The following is a 14124-nucleotide window of genomic DNA, read 5'->3' as shown; positions in this document are numbered from 1 at the left end:
GCATTAGGCCCTATATAGATGGAAGGAGGGAGTAGCTTTGAATAGAATTCGTATAGTAAAACGGGGCAAGACTCCCTCTTTGTGTGGTGTGAATAGTTTTATTTTTTTCGTTTTGTTTTGGTTGAGGGAAGTGCGAGCGTACAAGTACAATATTACTATGCAGTCAAAAAAATTACAATATTACTACACGTTAGGCTTGTCCCTAAAATTCAACCCGCGTCTTGTTATATCCTGAAAATTCAGATATCGTGCTCCCAAAACTGGCGCCTTCACAACACGCGCCTTGATATCCCGAAATTACAACGCGTGCGAAAACTCCCTCCAGCTGCCAAATCCCGTCACGCGAAATCCTCCTTCTAACCCTGAGCCGAAAGGGACGCTAGTTCAAATCGGTGGGGGGTACTTTTGTAACACACCCTACATTTTGGACAAGCGCGTCCCTAAGTCATGCTTCACTCCCTCCCATTGCCCCCTTTTCGCCATTCAAAATCCCAGGCCGCCATAACCTCTCCGCTCCAGCCGCGAAACCCCATCCTCCTTCGTCTGCCATGTCACCGCTGCCCAGCCGGAGCCTCTTCCCCGACGACGTCGTCCACCGCAACAGCTCGACGTCCCTTGTCCACCTCCCCGGATGAGGATCCGTCGTCCATCTCGCCGTCCCGCCGGTTCAGCCGCCCCGTCCTCTACCTCCAAGGAGCTGCTCCAACGATCGCCTCGTCTATCATAGATGCTCCATCCCCACAGCGCCGCCTTAACCTGCTCCACCAGAACCGCAGCATCCTCACCGACTCCTCGGACGAAGCCGAGGCCTACTCGGCTCCACCAAAGAGGTTGTACACTCATCGCATCGCACCTTCTCCTTAACTCGACCTCCCGGCGCCAACGGTGCTCCATCCCGCACCGCCATGGAGCGGCTACCTTGAAGCCGACGCCGCGGGCGACATCTCCACGACGACTCTCCCCTAGTGCGAGGCCCCTTCGGCGGCGGCGGCCATACCAGCCGGATCTGCTGCTGCTGCTCCGGCTCTCGCTCGCCCAGCTGCTGCTGCTGCTCTCCCCCTCGCTCACGCTGCTGCTCTACTCCGATTAAGCCACACTTCAGTCGACTGAATCGACTTTTGGGTCAGTCGATTTTCAGGGGTTGGGGGGGCTCGCCGGAGTTAAGAAAGAACCACCCGCAGCGGGGACGGGGGCTCGCCGGAGAGGTACCCCACTATCTATCTTAGGGTTGAGGGTGGGGGCCTAGAGGGCTGGCCAGGGCGGCGGTGGCGAGTTGTTTCGGGGTGGCGAGGCGGCGCTGGGGCCGGCTGTTCGGCCGGTGGTGGCAGGCGGCTCAGGGGTGTGCAGGTTGAAGATGAACTGCAGGCCCTTTCTAAACTACATGTCAAGTGTCTCTCTGTTACCATTGTGTTCAGTTTTGACAGTAGCATTCAGATTCCACAGTTAACTTCAGTTTCGACAGTTAAGTTCAAAGTCAACAGTTTTTACCTCATTTGTTGTAGTCAGGTGGTTTTTGGTGATGTTAATTTTACATCCATTTTTCATCATCTATTGGAGATGCTATTAGAATCCCACTTGAGATTGACGATGTCTATCTTGTGCTGCTTCAGCCTTGACGTCTTACGGCTCACCGGAGCTGCTCCAACAACAGAACGATCCATCACAATAGAGCACTGCCCTGGACGCCGTCTACAGATTCCTCAGATCTTCCTCCACACCTCCGACAGGCACCTCTGCCTCAACTGCTTCAATGACCAACCCAATGATGCTGAGGTCGACACGGCTACGGCAAAGAGGTTGTACACTTGTTGCGTCAGTTATTACTATACATTCACGCCGATCCATTAGGGCTATTTTGGTTCAACGGAAAAACGTCGATCCACTGGTTGTTACCATCACTCTAAATTTCTGCATGCTCTCCTTACATAATCTCACCATATTTTTTTCGTATGCATGTCAGATATTGTACACAGTCATGCTGAACATGTAGAGAAAAAGAGAAGAGTTTTGCGCGGCAATACAATGTAATGCAGACATCGCTCCATGGTGGGTTCAATGGCAAACCCTCCCCACCCCTCTCCAGATTGTAATCCAGAGGAAGATATCTGTTCTGAGGCGTATTCAGACGCCGCTGACCACTCCTATTTACCCCCCAAGGTGTTTGCTCTACATTGGCATGATGATGTTAGTCATATCATGCATATGTTGCCTTGCAGTGCCTACTTTTGACATCATATATGTCATCTGCTTAGTTTAGACATGTTCTGTAATGCCACCTATTTAGTTTTTATATCATATATGGGAATTATGCAGTCTCATGTCTTTTAGCCAGCCATAATATATGTGAAATGTGCAATGTCATCCTGTTTAACCAGGCATCATATATTTGAATGATATCTTGCACATCCTTTTCTTCATTACATTTCCATTTGTCGATAATGTTTGTACATTAAACTAATCTTCCTGTGAATCAGCCATTTGGGTGGGAGATGGAAAAATCTGGAGTGAAAACAAGGCCTTCAGAGCAGACAGTGCTACCTGTCGAAGTAGATCTCTTGTTGGGTCCCGATAGCTCCTCAAAGATGGATTCAGAGACAGATGACCAGTCCTATTCCCCCACTGAGGTGTATGCTCTAACTTGGCACGGTTATACTGCTCATATCATGCATACGGTGTCTTCATTGCATAGTTTAGACATCATATACACAATATTCAACACCATGTTCTTAGTTCAGACATCATATCGAATGCCCTCTGTTTAGCATATAAATCACATATGTGAATTAAATGATGTGATCCTGATTACTTAGATATTCATGTGATCCTGTTTAGTTATTCATCGTATCTTTGAATTATGTTATGCTATGCTATCCAGTTTAGGTAGACATCATATATGTGAAATTATGTCATGCTATCCGTTTTAGTTAAACAATATACATGTCAACTATTTCATGCCCTCTTTTTTCCACACTATCTATTGCATCTGTCTCTCATACAATGTCTGTACATTCAACTATGTTTCCTGTTTGAATTGGAGCAAGTGATGCCAGTATCTAGCGGAATAAAAACACGGTCTTCAAATAAAACAGTGCTACCTCTTGGTGGAGATAGCACCCCGGTTGTACATGCACAAGAACCAGCCCTACCACACATAACCCAAACTCTCGCAGATTGTACCCCTACTGCGATGGACAGAGAACCAGCTTCACCCAATCTAACCCCAAGCCTAGCCGATAGTAGCCTAGTTCCTGTTGACACAGCACCATCTCCACCACAGATCTCCCAAACAACAGCAGTTAGTAAGGCAGCTCCAGTTCTCAAAGGGCCAGTACTATCATGGCGAACCCCAACTCCACCAGTTAGTACGCCTATTCCTGTGGAGGAAGCACAACCAGCCAGTCGTAGTTTAGCATCTATCACATTTGATGTTGTTAAATCGTATGTGCGTATCTTCCCATCTTGGAAATATTATACTGAAGATGAAGGAAAATGCCAGTTGCAGGTGTTTGTCTAGGAGTTATGTGTAAGTAATGTTATTCATGGCAATTACTTTGCTTTGTCCCATACATCCTACCTCCATGATGGTTATAATACAGCAAATTTTCCCATTTTTCTCTATAGAGAAGGACCGATTTGGAAACTCAGGATGAGGTAACCTGTGCTAATACCTCTGCTATCTTAAAGAATGCTTGGTGGCAGTATCGGAATTACCTGAAGAAAACATACTTCACCGGCAAAGAAACTCATCAAATTCTCTTATGTTCTCCTGAGAAACATTTATTGGACCATGACTGAGAACGCCTTGTTCTGTACTGGTCCCGAACCAAGAATGTGGTAAGGTCTATGAGCTCATTTTCTATTTTTAAGTATTTTATTCTTGCGTATTACTGTACTCTGTTCATGTAGAACAAGTGCCTAAACCTGAAGAACAACTGCTCTAACTTAAGATTCCATTGCTATCATAGTTCAAAAAAGCGCTAGGCGTTAATTGTGCGTTTTGCCACCGCCTTGCGCTTTACTGACCAATGTGCATGCTTATGCGCAGTTATGCATAGATTATGCGTAGTTATGCGCAATGCGTTTTGCCAACGCCTAGAGCCTAGGCGCGCTTAAGCACTCGCTTAGGCGCGCCTTTTTTAGATGTGATTGCTTTGCTCTTGCATCACTGTATTTACTGATACGAACTTATTTTTAAATTGAAGGATCCAATCGAAACTCCAATGGCACAGCAGGTATGTTCATGCATGTTTCTTTAACAAGTTTGCTCTTATCAATAGCTCTGTTGATTTCAATTTCAATTGTGTATACAGTTGGCTTTCATATCATGCACATTATGCATCACAACAGAGCCAATAGTGTTGTTGTACATGTAGACCCGTGGTACCCATCTGAAATCTTGTTGTGCCGTGTAGTTTCCCACGCTTTGTATTCTTTCACTGCTGCTTTGTCTTGAACTGATATGATTTGAACCATGTCTCTATTTTGATTTGGCAATACAATGCAGTGACCATAGGACATAGATATATGTTTGTTTGATGCTTTTATTATGTACTAGTACTTGGCAATAGAAGACTTGGTAGTTTAATCATGTCCACCTTACTAATGAATTGGTTCACCGAAATGAGTTTCATATACTAGTACATGCTAAACTTGTTATGTGTCTGCTTGTTTCTTCTTTTAGAATGCTGACAGAATATTGGGGAAGAGTGCCTTATTAAGCAATGGTAAAGGAAGTAATGCAGATAAGGTTTAGGATAGTGACACATCCTTGTTGGTCTCCAACAAAGCTGATAAAACAGCTAAGGAAGACTATCTTGAAGACAGCAAGACAACCCCAAAGTCCTGTCTTGGTTTAGTGTTCGAGTTATTGGCCACTACCGCATGCACAAGCTATTCAAACTCACTGTCTGAATCAGTTCGGTTTCTTGAGTCTCAACTACAAGCTGAAAGACATCGATCAGCTGTGCCGTGACAAGAAGCGGAAGGACTACGGAAGTCCCTGGAGCATTCAGATGCATACTTTCTGGTGCAACAGCAAGCGTTGGAGGATTTTAGCACCAAACAGGACAAGGCTAATCATCTTGCTAAGCTTATTGCCAGCATGGTGGATACCCAGGATAACATTTCTTGAGCTCTTCTAAAATTGTTTCAGTTATGCTCTTATTTTGCTGCCGCGTTTATTTACACTGGTGGACAATTTTGACGGCCAAGTGTATGTAATATGCTGCTTTGTTCCCTATATTTGCACTGGCGGCGAACTTTGATGCCCAGTGGATGTAATATGTGTAATAGCGGTAATAGGCTAGCCTTAATTGCTTGCTTATTTATTTCCTTATTGTCTTGTTTAGTTGTTTGCTTGTAGTCACTGCAGTTCTTTTTTGTGTTTTTCTAGTGGCCACAATAGCCTATTTTTGGTAACTAGGCCAAAATAATCATGGCAACACACGGACTGTTGTAACCATGGGCCTCCTACAGGCCGTATGATCCATGGGCCTTCGTTCGGCCGTAGGACCATTGGCCTTCTATACGGGCCGTAGGATCCATCGGCCTTCTATACGGGCCTTAGGGATCAATGGGCCTTCTACGGGCCGTAGGGTCCATGGGCCTTCTATGGGTCGTACCATCCATGGGCCTCATACGGGCAGTAGGATCCATGGGCCTTCTACGGGGCGTATCATCATTTCACCAATCATGGGCCGTACTATTCGTGGACCATAACGGGTCGTTAATAGGCCGTATTTGATAACTCTATGAAAATAGCCCAATGGGTTTTTTTGACATGAAAACGGCCCAATGTATTAACGGTCCGCAAACGGGCCGACTGTAACGACGGGCTGAATTGGGCCCACAAGCAGAAAATGACAGTAACGGGCCGTATGTAACCGAATGCTGCAAATGAGCCCAAGAATCAATGGGCCTTGAGAAGGCCGAAAGATAACTTGGGCTGGAAACGACCCAATGGAATAACGGGCCGTTAATGGGTATAAAGTGATACACTGTTCATTACGGGCCAGTTTCACAACGGGCCGTTAATGGGCCAAGAGTTACAAAGGTCCTCATATGGGCCAAAAGAAGTCATGGGCCACACATGGGCCGGAAGTTAAATCGGGCTGAATCATATTGCACGGCCCAGATGACGCTACTGGGCCTAATTCGGTTAGGGCGTAACGGACCGTCGGTTAGCGGGCTGTAAATGGGCTATATGCGAACAGGCCGTTAACAGGCTTTCCGTGGGCCAGCCCGCCACCTTTTGACCAAGTCAAACGGGCCGGCCTTTTCACAGGAATGGGCCTCTATTGGGCCGTGCCACGTGTTGACGAATCATAGGCGCCCTCTGTCCAATGAGTGGATGACATCTGTCCCAACGGTGAGCCGACACGTGTTTCCTCCAGCCAATGATGATTTTACACATGGAAAATCCCCATTTGTCGGGGCTGTTAACGGGTTATCGGATCTAAAACCCGACCCAATAGCTTAACGGTGTTCCATTACGGTGGATGCCACGTGTCGGTCACCCTTGACGAAAGCAGTTCTGTGACGCGCGATTTATCGTCATGGAAGTGGACACTTCCGTGATGATAATTTTGTTATGTCATGCAACACTTCTATGACAGCACAGGTATGACTATCTTGATTCTGTCATAAATTTGTCATGGATGTACATGCATGACAAAAAACGCGACCTACTGTGACAAACACGTATCATCACGGAAGTGTATTTTTTTTGTAGTGACTACCATGGCTCCTGAGCGGTAGTACCGCTCCAGAGCAGTACTACCACGGCTCCTAAGCGGTAGTACCGCTCCGGACCAAAATCTCGTGTTTTGCTCAGCGGAAGTAGGCACAAAAATATTTTTTTAGTACCGCTACCATTTGCGGTAGTACCGTGAGGTCGAGCGATAGTACCGTGAGGACGAGCGGTAGTACCTCTCCGGTGGTTCTACTGGCCTTTTGCCTCCTCGCTGTTGTTTTTCAAAGGGGTACTACCGCCCTAGCGGTAGTACTGCTCCTTGGAGCAATAGTACCGCTCTGTACGGGCTGTGAGCATAATAGTTGGATTTTTCCCCACCTATAAAAGGGGGTCTTCTTCCCCATTGAACCTCATCCTTTGAGCTCGTGTTCTTCCCCATTGTTGACCTTCTTCGAGCTTGCTAACTCTCAATCCCTCCAACGATTTCTGCTAGTTCTTGAGGCAAAAGAGAGAGGAGATCTAGATCCACGTTTCCACCAATCACTTTCTCCTCTAAGTGAGGGGAACCCCTTGGATCTAGATCTTGGAGTTCTTCGTGTTCTTCTTTCGTTCTTCCTCTCATTTTCCTCCCTAGCATTAGTTGCTTTGGTGGGATTTGGGAGAGAAGGACTTGGGCACTCCGTGTGCCCTTGCCATTGCATTTGGTGCATCGGTTTGAGTTCTCCTCGGTGATACGTGGAAGTGAAGTTTGAGAAGCTTATTACTCTAGGGTGTTTGGGCACCCTAGAGCTTGTTCCTCTTGGGTGCCTTGGTGCCCTAGACGGTTGGTGGTGTTCAAAGCTCAATCATTGTGGTGTAAAGCTCCGGGCAAGCATCAGGGTCTCCAATTAGGTTGTGGAGATCGGCCCGAGCAATTTGACGGGTTCCGGTGACCGCCCCAAGGGTTGCCAAAGTATACGGGTTCGGTGACCGCCCCCAAGGGTCGCCATTTGTACGAGTTCCGGTGACCGCCCTCAAGGGTCCCTTAGTGGAATCACGACATCTTGCATTGTGCGAGGGCGTGAGGAGATTACGGTGGCCCTAGTGGCTTCTTGGGGAGCATTGTGCCTCCACATCGCTCCAAACGGAGATTAGCATCCGCAAGGGTGTGAACTTCGGGATACATCATCATCTCCGCGTGCCTCGGTTATCTCTTAACCGAACCCTTTACTTATGCACTTTACTTTGTGATAGCCATATTGTTCTTTGTCATATCTTGCTATCACATAGTTGCTTATCTTGCTTACCATAAGTTGTTGGTGCACATAGGTGAGCCTAGTTGTTGTAGGTTTTGTGCTTGACAAATTAAGCGCTGGGTTTATTCCGCATTTGTTCAAGCCTCTACCGTAATTATTTTAAAATGCCTATTCACCCCCCCCTCTAGGCGACATCCACGATCTTTCACTCTCGCTGCGCGTTCTCAAGCAGGAGCTGAAGCACATGTTTGCGGGGGACTGGGATTGGCAGATCTCTCAGGTGGGGGATGACGACTTTGCGGTTATCTTTCCCTCTGCGGATCTGTTGCACATGGCTAAGACGAGTCGTAAACTGTTTCTCTCTATCAATGATATTATGGTTCGGGTTCGTGACTCTATTCAGGAGACCATTGTACCCCTAGTCATGCCAGAGGTGTGGCTCCGCCTCCACGGTATCCCCAAGAAGCACCGGCGTGTCGACCGCCTGATGGAAGAAATGAAGATGCTGGGCAGACCCTTAGTGGTGGACGAGCTCTCTCTCATCCGGATGGGACCGGTGAGGATGAAGTTTGGATGCAAAGCTCCGGATAAGATGAATGGTTTTGTGCAAGTTTGGTTCAACCATGAGGGCTTTGACATCAAGGTGGAGGTGGAAAGACTCCCGAAGCGCACGGGCGATGGCCCGGTGGCGCATGGTTCTGACAAGGCCCCTCCTCGTCCTAGTGACAATCTGGGCCAGCCGGGCTCGGGGACCCGGGGTGCACCTAATCTTCTGCAGGGCCCGTCCGTGGCTCAAGGAGGGCCGGGTCCCGTCATTGGCAGCCACCAGCATGATGTGGAGATGACCTGTCGTGAGGAGGAGAACGAGGACAGCATGTCGGACACGTCGATTGACACAGATACTTGGGAAAAGCTGGGTCTCAACTCTCTCGTGCTCGATGAGGACAAAGAAGCGGTGGCGCCGGGCGCTCTTGTGATTGCAAACACGGCTGTGAGCAGTCCGCTCCCGGGCGTGCGCTGTTGAGGGCTTTTGATCAGTCTGGGTCTAAGGAGCTGACTGGTGCGGGCTTCGTGCTTTCGGGTGCCCCGGCCTCCCCCAGCCTGCTGGGCTCTGACACGGGTGTGGTGCTCAACGAACCTTCCATGCAAACCCCGTTGTCCAGCCGCTGCAGCGCAGGGGGTTCCGGTCGTGCCTCCAAGAAGACGGCGGGTCGCAAGCCTTCGGCCATCGGTGATGTGCTCTCTCTCCCTTCGCCTCATGCGCCGGCGTGCGTCGACCTGCAGGCGGCTCTGGGTTCCGCGGGCGCTTCGGCCAAGGCTCGGCGGTCTCGCGCTTCTCCAGTGATCCAGCGCGCGCCAAGTGCCCGGGCCAAGGCCTAGTTGGGCGAGCTTTGTTCCTTGGAGAGTGCGCAGCTGCGCCTGGCGGAGAAGAATCTCGAGACCTCAGGTAATCCCCCTCCCTCCTTTAAGATTTTGAACGCCTTTACGGATCCGGAACTTGTTTCGATTCTAGATGATAGCGGTTTCAAAGTAGGTGCGGAGGGCGGTGAGTTAGTGTCGTTGATTCGAGCCCGTGAAGATGCCCAAGCGGCTCTGGCAGCTGCTGCCGCGGTGGTAAAGGCCAGGGAGGCCTCCGCCACGACGCTGGTCGTCTCTGACCCTATTGGGTCTGTGGTGGTGGCGAGTGGGATTGCTGAAACCAGGGAGGTGGAGGCTACCCCCTCGACAAGTCGTGCCCCGGCTAAAAATGTGTGGCAAAACCGGTGACATCCAGAGGGGTGCACCTCCGCAATCGAATTATTTAGATGCGCTACCTCTTTTGGAACATTCGAGGCTGCGGCCACTCTGGTCATCGTACCCAGCTCAAAGAATACATTGCGCGGGAGCATATTGATGTGGTGGCGCTTCAGGAAATGATTAAGGCCGATTTTACGTATCGTGATTTGGCAGCCTACGACCCCCTTCATCGTTTTGTTTGGGGCTGGGTGCCTTCTCTGGGCCACTCTAGCGGTCTTCTTCTGGGTTGTAACAGTGATGTATGCGATGTTGTAAACTGGGACGTGGGTTCTTTTTTCATTGCAGTTACGATTAAACACAGGGTTTCGCTTGTTTCCTGGGCGATAGTATGCGTTTACGGCCCGGCAGATCATTCTAGGGCGGCTGATTTCTTGGGTGAAATCCAAAGCTTGGTTGGGGCCAAGCAAGCCGCCAACGTCCCCATCGTCCTTGGGGGCGATTTTAACCTTATTCGTTCGGGCGCTGATAATAACAATTCTAACATTGACTGGCCTCGAGTGAACTTGTTCAATAATGCGATTGCGGCTTGTGCACTTAGGGAGATCGCTAGGACTGGCGCTAGATATACGTGGACCAACAAGCAACTTGCGCCTGCGCGCAGTGTCTTAGATCGTGTATTTGTGACTTCCGACTGGGAAGTTCTATTTCCCTTGTGTATGCTGGTTGCGGAAACGCATATTGGGTCGGACCATGTGCCGCTGATCCTGGCCTCTGGGGAGGACCGGGTCAAGCGCAACCCTTGTTTCTTCTTTGAAACAGGGTGGTTTGAGGTCGAGGGATTCTGTCCCCTGCTCATTGTGCGATGGGAGCGTGCAAGAGCTGCGATCGGCTGCTACAGGGGTCCCCTGGACACTTGCATCTCGGCGGCTGGTGCCCTTCGGGGTTTCCTCCGTGGGTGGGGTGCAAACCACGGGAGCGAAGCGAAACGCGCTAGGGAAGCTATTATTGCTGAAATTAAAGCCCTAGACGCGCAAGCTGATTCCAGACCCTTCCTGGAAGCTGAATGGGCCAATCGTTACGCACTTGAGAACCAAGTGATTGCCATTCTTAGGGAGGAGGAGGAATAATGGCGCCGTCGGGGCGGCGTCAAGTGGATCACCAAGGGCGATGCAAACACGGGTTATTTCCACGCCTTTGCCAACGGCCGTAAACGGAAGTGCTCGATTTTGAGACTTCAGGCTGATCAAGGGTTGTTGGTGAGTCAGGCTGATATTGCGGCACACATCTACGACTTCTTCCTCAAATTGTTGGGAACAGCCGAGGAGAAGGCCCTTCAGCTTCGGGCAGACTTCTGGGGGGAAGATGATCGCGTGTCTCAAGCCGAAAACGACCTCTTGGCTTTGACTTTCTCCTCGGAGGAGATCGACGAAGCCATGGGAGCAATGAAGATTGACACTGCGCCTGGCCCTAACGGCTGGCCGGTTGCGTTCTTCCGCCGTTTCTGGCATGTGTTTAAGGACCTCTTCTACGGGATTATTAATGGTTTTGTGTTAGGTACGGTAGACATTTCGTGCCTTAACTATGGTGTCATCAGCCTCATTCCCAAAGTCAAAGGCACTGACACTATCAAGCAGTACCATCCTATTACTCTTATTAACGTGCCTTTCAAGATTTGCTCAAAGGCTTATGCTACCAGACTTGCCCCGGTAGCGCAGCGCGTTATCAACCGTAGCCAGTCTGGTTTTCTCAAGGGTCGCAACCTTCTCGAAGGGCCGATAGTGTTGCAGGAGACCGTTCACGAGCTTAAACGCACTACGCAATTGGTCGTGCTCCTCAAGCTCGACTTTGAGAAAGCATACGATCGCGTGAACTGGGAGTTCATCCGCGAGGTGCTGACTCGGAAGGGATTCAAGTCAGGCTTTGTTCACCGCATCATGCACCTGGTCTCAGGAGGCCAGACTGCTGTGTCGATCAACGGAGAGGTTGGGAACTTCTTCCGCAATAAGCGAGGTCTCAGGCAAGGGGATCCCTCCTCGCCTTTGACCTTTAACTTTGTTGCGGACGCCCTTTCTGCCATGGTGCATAAGGCGAAGGACGCCGGTCACATCTGCGGGGTGGTACCTCACCTTATTCTGGGTGGACTCACGCACCTTCAATATGCGGACGACACCTTGTTGCTCTTCGAGCCTGACAATCATAGCATTGCCTCGATCAAACTCATCCTTCTTGCTTTTGAAATCATCTCCAGCCTTAAGATCAACTTCCTTAAGAGCGAGGTAATTGCCATTGGGATGGACCCTCTGCTCGCTACTCGAGTTGCCAACCTGCTTAATTGCAAGCTAGGGAGCTTTCCAATTAAGTACTTGGGCCTGCCTATTTCTGATAAACACATTTCTATTCTGGAATGGGAGCCCTTGTACGGTAAGGTGGCAAACAGGGTTAGCCTCTGGCGCGGTCGGTTCCTTTCCTCGGCGGCCAGACTGATCCTGACTAACTCCAGCCTTTCTTCCCTCCCTCTATTCACGATGGGCATGTTCTTGCTAGCGGATGGGGTCCATGCCAAGCTTGATACGCCTCGATCCAAGTTCTTTTGGGAAGGAACTGGGATCAAAAAGAAGTACCACCTGATCAAATGGGCACCGGTCTGCCGGCCTAAGAAATTCGGTGGTCTTGGGATTCTTAACTCCAAACTCATGAATGTCACCCTTCTAACCAAGTGCATTTGCCAAAACGAGCAGGGGCTCTGGGCGGATATTCTGCGTGCCAAATACTTCCCAGATGGGAATTTTCTCACATCCAAAGCTAAGGGCTCCACTTTTTGGAATGGGATCCAGAAAGTTATGCATGCCTTCACTTTAGGAGCCAAGTTTTGCGTCAACAATGGGTCCTCAACGCGATTTTGGCTGGATCATTGGTTTGGCACGGAACCCTTGTGGAAAAGCCACTCCATTGCCTATCGGTTAGCCACTAATGTTGATATCCTAGTGGCCGATGCGCTGCGCACCAACCCGCCAGCGGTTTCCTTCAAAAGACCCCTCCTCGACATCGAATGTGCCTGTTGGGACGGGCTCGTTGCTGATCTTGCGGGAGTGGTTCTCCGCCCTGAGGCCGACTCGGTCTCCTGGTTTCTTTTGCGCTCGGGGAACTTTTCCGTCCACTCCTTGTACAACAAACTGACCGAGGGGCCGACCCTGGATATAGCTAGGGGGCTATGGAAAGCATCTATCCCCTTGAAGATAAAAAATTTCTTGTGGCAGATGTTCCGTGATCGCCTCCCCTCCTCCAATAATATCGTGCGTAGGAACGGGCCTTTCGATGGCTCTTGCGTTCTCTGTGGCCAACATGAAGATGCCAACCACATCTTTTTTAACTGCTACCTCGCTCGCTTTGCCTGGAGTGCGGTTAGGGAGGCGTTCGACCAGAACTGGAACCCCCGATCAGCTTTGGACCTTCGCGCTATCCTTGTCGCTCATAGGGGTGGTTTCAGACGTGTTTTATGGAGATGTGTGGGAGCTTTGTTCTAGGCCATTTGGTCTACTCGCAATAAGATGACTATTGAACACAAATTTCCTTCTCACCCGGCTGACATTATCTTCAAATGCCACTTGTTCCTTCAGACATGGACGCCGTTGGGGAAACGGCGTGATGCGGATCAGATGACGGAGGCTTTGGAGCGGATTCGGTTGATTCAGATTGGCGCCCGCCATTAGCCTGCCGTGGGTTCTGATCTTTTGGACCGGCTACTTGCACCCTGCTTTCATTTCTCATTCTCTCGCAGGCTTCGGCCGGTTGCATGTATCGCACTTTGGCTGCGGCCTTTTTCTATTTTCTGTTCTGCGTTGAACTTGTTGGATTCTGTCTTATGTGGGCTTTATTAATTTAAAGCCGGACGCCTCCGGCGTCTTCGTTCTAAAAAAAAGGATACGTGTGAGCCTTATAAATCCGAAAGGAGAGATGCCGTACTATATTTTCCAGTGTCATATTTTGTTGTTGTTTTCCTATTTATGGATACTCCAGGCCTGTTATATACTATATAGTTCCACAATAAGTCAATTTTGTTGCACTGATCAACCAAAGATGAGTCGTTTGGCATCTATGTACTGGGTAGACTTGTGTGAGATCTCACATTAGGTGAGATCTATGAGATCAAATTTTTTGAAAAAAAACATGTTTAAACATTCTCAATCTTTTTGTTGACACACATCAATGCTTGATGTACAACCTTAAGAAAATTCAGCTCCTAATTCAACTTACATTAATAGAAACAAAAAAGACAAGATCAAATGTGGATAGTGTCAAAAGACTATCATCCAAAGCTACTACTATTTACGTTCGAATTTGTCTTTTTTAGTCTCTAAATGTGCATCGAGTTTTGTGCTGATTTTTTTTCCGGATATGTAGACATACCCCACATGAATGTTGTCAAATAATTTCAGATTTTTTTGAAATGTCTAAATATGA

The sequence above is a fragment of the Triticum aestivum genome, chromosome 4B (assembly GCF_018294505.1).
Source record: "Triticum aestivum cultivar Chinese Spring chromosome 4B, IWGSC CS RefSeq v2.1, whole genome shotgun sequence".
Classification (NCBI taxonomy): domain Eukaryota; kingdom Viridiplantae; phylum Streptophyta; class Magnoliopsida; order Poales; family Poaceae; genus Triticum; species Triticum aestivum.
This window is presented reverse-complemented; position numbering follows the sequence as displayed.